Raw genomic sequence first — 5,789 nt, forward strand, 5'->3', positions numbered from 1 at the left:
GGTTGACCGAGTCAAGACGACCTCTTTTGGAAAATCTGAGTCGCGGGGTGTGTTTGTAGCATGATTTTATGCTAAGGTGCATATTTGGTTTGTATCAGAAAGGTTCCGGATGAGTCTCGGGATTTTGGGGTGAGTTAGTGAAAGACTAAAAAAATATGCTTTCAGCAGTTTCTGGTGTCCTTCTTCGCAACCGCGAAGAAGGCATCGTGTTCGCGAGCCTTAGGTAATTTGGTCACCGCTATTGCGAGGCACTAGCCACGATCGTGATGCACAATGTTTTCGCGTCCTCGCGAAGGCGTGGATGGGTCTCGCTATCGCGATAGAGATTTAACTTTGAAGAAACTTAAAACCTCTATTCGTGATTTGACTTGTCATTCACTTAATTTTCACTTGGGAGCTCATTTTGGGAAGAATTTTGGAGACTTTGCAAGGCTCATTGATTGGGTAAGATACTAACCTCCCTTTTACGATTATTTTGAGGATTAGTAAGGAATTTCATGCTAGGATTCTTGAATTAAGGGTAGTATATTGGGAACTTTGAACCATAGGTTTAAATTAAGAGATTCTTCAAATTAATCATAAAATGGTGGATAGTTTTGATTGAATTTCGGTATGTAGACCTCATAAATCTTAGGTAAGCTAATTTTGGACTAAATTCCCTATTTTGCCCTTCGTGGCTCGGAATCCTATCCTGGGTGACTCTTTGGGTTCGGAATTGAAGTATGCTTATATGGGTATCATTCTACTCATATGACTTCCTAGATTATTAATTAGACCTTATTGAACTCGTTTTTCAATGAAATTACGGATTTGACCTTTGGGGTTTATGATGAGGTTTTGGGTTGGCTATCTGGGCAATATGAGTATCGACTTACTTGTATTCTTACACTTAATCCGTATTCGAACAGATTGGGAGCATTCGGAGGCTTTACGAAAGGGCAAGGCTCTGCTGTGATTTTAGGACTTCTTACCAGTCATGTTGAGACTGCATACCTTAGCTTAAGCATTATAATTGGGTAAAATTAACTAATAAGAGGGGACATGAGGTAACGCAATGGGTTCCGATACTTGCGAGGTGACGAGCACTTGTATCGGATACCTGTATTTCATGTTAGGGGTAATTGTGCCCTTTCAATTATATAGTCTGGCCTGAATCCCATGCTTTGGGCATTAGCTGGTAGTGTAGAATGATAGTGTTTGTGATTGGGATATGAGGTTTCTTATATACCTGTTTTGTTGTGATTATGTGTACCTCATCACTCCTAAAGGATCGTTTAAAAATGGAAAAGAGCTAAAGATTGAGTCTCTATTGCTTAAATTGATTTCTTGTGATATGCATATCATATCCATGCTTTATACAGTATCTCATGGGCTTTTGAGGATACCTTTGAGATGTACATATCAGATTCATGATTTATATAGTATCTCATGTGCTTTTGAGGATACATTTGTGATGTCCGAGGTGAAATGGTTCCGGGCAGAGTGATGAGAACATTTTGAGGCAGATTGGCTACATGACAAGTAATGTGGGCCCGAAGGCGGCGGATATTGTGATTTGGAAGCCTAAAATGGCTAAGACCCCATGTGATCTGGGAGATCTAAGAATGTCGGGTTGGTATATGGACCTCGCGAGTCCCCCATGGGTCACGATTCATATAACTAAAACGTGTGTGTACTAAGAAAGAGGAGAAAAAGGCCTTGCATTGCATAGTACTGCATCTACATTCCATATTATGTCATTCATTCTATTTCGTTGGTTTATTGTGATTCTTTTGAGTTAATTGCCTGTTTTACCTTAGATGTAAATTTGGGAACTTGCTAGCCTTGTGGATTAGAAGCTTCACATAGGATTTAACGGAGAATATTATGAGATGATGTTATCCTTATTATTGTGGACTGATAGCGGTTAAGTGTAGAAGTAGTAATTGTAGGCCAACCCTCGTCTCTGTTTTCGTTAGGGTCGGTCAATGATGCTGCTGAGTACCCGTCGTTATTTGCACTCTCGCTACATTTGTTACACTCTTTTGTGTGCAAATTTTGTTCCTGTTACGAATGGATCTCGATACACTGCCGACCGTTGAGGAGGCCATCTAGACGTTCAGGTTGAGCCATTCGTTGATCTAAGGCACCAGATCCTCTTCAACTATCTTTATTCTTGTCTTTTTATTTCGGACAATTTATGTATGTTCGGGATGTGTTGCCAAACTTGGGTTCCATTTAGTTGTTCTTGTACTGGTGACATCAGATTCAGGGATGGTTGTATTTATTTACCAGTTTTATGACTATAAGTGTTTTAAGACTTTAAATTTACTTGTAGCTCATTTTCACTTACTCCCTTGTTTAATTGTTTCAATTTGGGGTTCTGGATGGCTTGCTAACTCGAGGGAGTTAGTGCCCTCACGACCTTGCCTTCACGGCCTATCATTTTTGGGTCGTGACAAAAAGTCATTAAGACAATTCAATTTTCACAGATGGTCACACAACTATTATTTTTTTCACCAAAGTCACTTTACTATATTTTCTAACGCAAAAGTCACAAAACTTTGAGCTTATGAAAACAAAAATTGTCTAGGAGCACTCAAGTCAAAAATGTTTGGAAATAAAAATGTTCATTCTAGAATTAACTTTTTTTTAGTTTGATAATTTCCTTTTTTTTTCTTCATAATTTTAATACAATTTAAAATCTTTTTCTATATGATTCATTTACATGAGCAGAAATAAAATGTTGTGGCTTGTGATGCTAACTGTTGGATGGTGGAATTCCCATTATTGTGGTACACAAATAAAATGTATTGGAGGAGGAGATGATCATAGATAAGCCTGTCCTTGATTATTTAATTATTTGCTCAACGATTAATATTTTTGGAGAGTTGTTCTTGAAAAAAATTATGTTCATAATTATTATATTGCTTGATGTAAATATAAGTTAACTTTGGTTAATTTACTCAAAACAATCATTTGCATCGGCAATAAAAATCTTGCGATAAACTTTTTCAAATTTATTCACCTGTTAGTATTTTAATATTTGCATATGAGTTTTGGGTCGGATAGGATTTTCTAATTGGGTTTATATGTAGGATTTTTTTTTAGTGAGTTTGAATCTATTAAATTAAAAATAAAAAAAATTAAACCCATCAGAAGTTGGATTTTCTGGTAGGTGTGAGTTTTGTGTTTAACTTAAAGTCTTGTGACTTTTGTGTTAAGAAAAGATAGTTAAGTGACTTTGCTGGAAAAAAAGAGATTGTTATGCGACTTTTATGTTAGAAAATATAGTTACGTAATTTTGATTAAAAAAAGTGATAGTGATATGATCATTTATGAAATCTACCCCTTATTCTAGAGGTAAATCTTCTTTAAATGTTTTTTTTTGCATCGGATGTGATCCCCGAAGGATAATCTTTTTTAAAATGTGACTCTTCTTATTTTGGGCTCAATATATTTCACGTTGGCTCCCGTTTGGCGATAGATTTTAGGAACATATTTCAAAAGAATTTTTCAATTCTTTGTTTGACCATAAAATTTTAACGTATTTTGAAAATAAATTTTCAAATCCCAAAATACGCTCAAACCTATTTTTGGGCCAAGATTTATCAATTGGCTTTTTAAATTTTTTTAAAAATTATCCAAACTTTGGTGTTTTACAAAAAATCCACCATCTATTTATGACCTAACTAATCCGTCTCTACCATGCATGTTTCCCTCATTAATCAAGATTACTTCAAAACGTAAGAATTATTTGAAGGCTTGAAGCTATCACCTAAGCAATCACTATTGTTTTAATCCCAAAACTTATGTCACTGCTTGTAATGTCCAATAACTAATTATTGATTGTCCATATCCAAAGACGTCTCACATTTGCATAGATTCAAATGCAGAAAACAGTACGGTTCAACAACAAAATTACACAAATTGAGATGCATTCAACAAGAAAATTACAAAATTAGTAAAATAAGAGTACTGAAACCAAATTCAACAACAAAATTAAAACACATAGGAATAATTTAGGATTATCAAGTATGCTTGTTTGGTATGATTGAGTATTCTTGATAGTTTTTAGAACTTATGGGTATAAGTCATGTTTCTTGTTTTTCAAAATAAAAAGTGAAATTTGTTTGAAAAACTATGGCCAATCACATTTTCAAAATTTGAAAAGCTTCACCCAAATCAAGTTTTTCAATTTTCTTTTTGGAATCTATGGCCAAGATGCTGGCTTAAAGTTCCTAAGGCCTCATTTGTTTGCACTTAATGAAGGTCTGAATCTGAATGGTTCAAACCTTAAGTCATTAAGTGTATTTGTTTCCATTAAGATCTAAGTACTTATTTTGTGTGAACTTAATCATTAAGATCTTGACTAAAGTCTTAATATCATTACTTTGTAGTATAATTTTAACACCGCCTCCACTCCACCCCACTCCCACCACCCACCCCAACCCTCCACTACCCTACACCCTATACCAAACCACCCACCACCCACGCAAACCCTACTCATCCACTCACTACCACCACCAACACCACCCTAACTCCCCACCTATCCACCACCTCCCCCACCCTACCCCTACCCCCAATCCCCACAACCCACCCACCACTACCACCCAACCCCCACCCCATTCACCACCCACTTGCCTTTACCCCCAACCGCCCTCCTCAACACCACCTACCCCCGACCCACTACATCACCACCACCCACCCCCATCTACCCATCCCGCTCACTACCACGCACCTACCCCACCCACCACCACTACAAAAGCATCTCCGCTAGCGAACATAAATGTTTAATTTTTTAATCAAATAATATTTTTATTTTATTAAATGTGTATTATTTTCTAATAGTTAGTTACTTTATTATTCGAATTGTATATTAATTATGTTTAAATAAACACATTATGCACATTCAGATGTTGAAGAAAAAACAAACAATCTTAATCATTCATTGTCATCCGTCCTAAAGACAACATCTAAATCATTCAGATATGCATTCAGATTCAGACGTCTTAATTTTAATGAAAACAAATGAGGCCAAGTAAGCATAGTTGAATGACCTTCCATTGGATAGGCCTCTCTATTGGTTTTATATATATATATATAATTTTCTGCACCGGACTTTGAACATTCCCATATGAATTATAGCGAACAAATAGAAAGAATAGTTCCAAGCATTCTACTTGACTTATATTTGGCTTCAATATTCACTTCTTCTGCAGCTTCAAGTGAGTAAGCATGGAGGGTGCTGGAGACATTTAAAGGTGAGTAGCAACCGATTGAGTAGTACAATTGATGTGTTCTCGAAATCTTTTCGAGAAGAAAACGATGAAGAAATTCTAAAATGGGCTGCTATAGAGAAGCTTCCAACTTTTCTTCGTATAAGGAGAGGAATATTATTTAACTGAAAAAGGACAGTCTAGAGAAGAAGATATAACAGATCTTGGATTGGTGGAGAAGAGGAATCTCTTAGAGAGACTTGTCAAAATTGCAGAGGAAGACGATGGTAAGTTCTTGTTAAAGCTCAAACAACGTATTGGCAGGTAAAATGTTCTGCCTATAATGTCATTTTCAAGACAGCTTTTTCATTTTCGACATCTCAAAACTCAGATTATGTCATATCAAATGTTTAAATGTCCGTTTTCTTTTGAACTCGAGTTATCCAGAATTAGGGGCATTTTTCACATATGATAACGTAACTCTCGCCTTTTTTTTTTTTTTCCACAAAAGTAATTTAACAATCTTTTCTAACACAAAAATTACTAAACTTTAAATATACCAACACAAAAGTCACTAAACCAGAATATACT

General features: G+C 35.8%; 1 pseudogene; it reads left to right on the top strand.

Annotated features, from left to right (window-relative positions):
- The first annotated feature begins 5,177 nt into the window (after positions 1-5,177).
- LOC132053223 (pleiotropic drug resistance protein 1-like) overlaps positions 5,178-5,789 on the top strand; it is a 14,998-nt pseudogene continuing 14,386 nt past the window's right edge.

The sequence above is a fragment of the Lycium ferocissimum genome, chromosome 1 (genome assembly GCF_029784015.1).
Source record: "Lycium ferocissimum isolate CSIRO_LF1 chromosome 1, AGI_CSIRO_Lferr_CH_V1, whole genome shotgun sequence".
NCBI lineage: Eukaryota > Viridiplantae > Streptophyta > Magnoliopsida > Solanales > Solanaceae > Lycium > Lycium ferocissimum.